Here is a 973-nt window from a genome sequence, read left to right as displayed (position 1 = left end):
CTGCAATTGGTGTTAGATATGTGGGTTAATGGGTTAATGTCGGACATCTTGTGGGTTTGGACCACACTGCTTTCGGATGTCTGCTTGATGAACACTTAACCTTTATATATGAGTCTCACTTAGACATGATTTTCTGTGCCCCTTTTTCTCTACGAGAGCCAGAGTCACAAATAGGATACCTAGCAGTGGGGCAATGGAAAAACTCCTCTAAAGATGGTTGAGTAGCTATTTGTTTGACTGTGCCCTCATGGTAATTCTTCTTCCTTGTCTATGTAGAGGTCAGACAAAGCCACACTTTACTCGGTTGTTTTCTGGGGAAACTATGGGAAGTGGGAAAAATGAAAGTTTGTAAGCCGACTTGCTTTGAGCCACCAAAATGGGGTGATCTTTAGCTGGGTTTACACCACCTCTGGGAAGACAGCTATGCAGTGAAATAGATGCCCACCAGTGCTTTCGTGTACTCAGGAACCATAAGACTTGGCCAGAAGTTAAAAAAAAAATCTTGGATTATGTATAAAACATCTCCCTGGGACTGTGTGTTAAAGAGAGCCTGTGAGCAGCCTGAATGGCTTGCTGGGTGTCCACGTGGATCTACATATGGTGTGGACGTCGGAGAAATGCAGCAATGAAAGGACTGCTTGCGTATGGGCACGGATACCTGTGGATTTGGTTTACCTGAAAAGGAGAACACAAGGGTGACTCGATTAAAGTTCACCACGTCGCATAAGGAGCCCAACTTTTTGAATAGTGGCGAGAGCCCATGGTCTACAAGCAAGGTGACCAGTGGACACCCCGTGAAGGCTGAGCGGTAGCCGGCACGGGTCGACCAGAAGCCCACCAGAGGGCGATATAGGGGACTGTGAACTGGTGCCTAAGAGTGCTTACTTTATCCAAGGCCTGTCCGTCTTTGATTTTGCCGATGGACACAGACTTTGAAAGGTTCCAATTGGAATGAAGATTTCTTCATAGCGAG

Source organism: Tenrec ecaudatus, chromosome 11 (genome assembly GCF_050624435.1).
Source record: "Tenrec ecaudatus isolate mTenEca1 chromosome 11, mTenEca1.hap1, whole genome shotgun sequence".
Taxonomy (NCBI): domain Eukaryota; kingdom Metazoa; phylum Chordata; class Mammalia; order Afrosoricida; family Tenrecidae; genus Tenrec; species Tenrec ecaudatus.
This window is presented reverse-complemented; position numbering follows the sequence as displayed.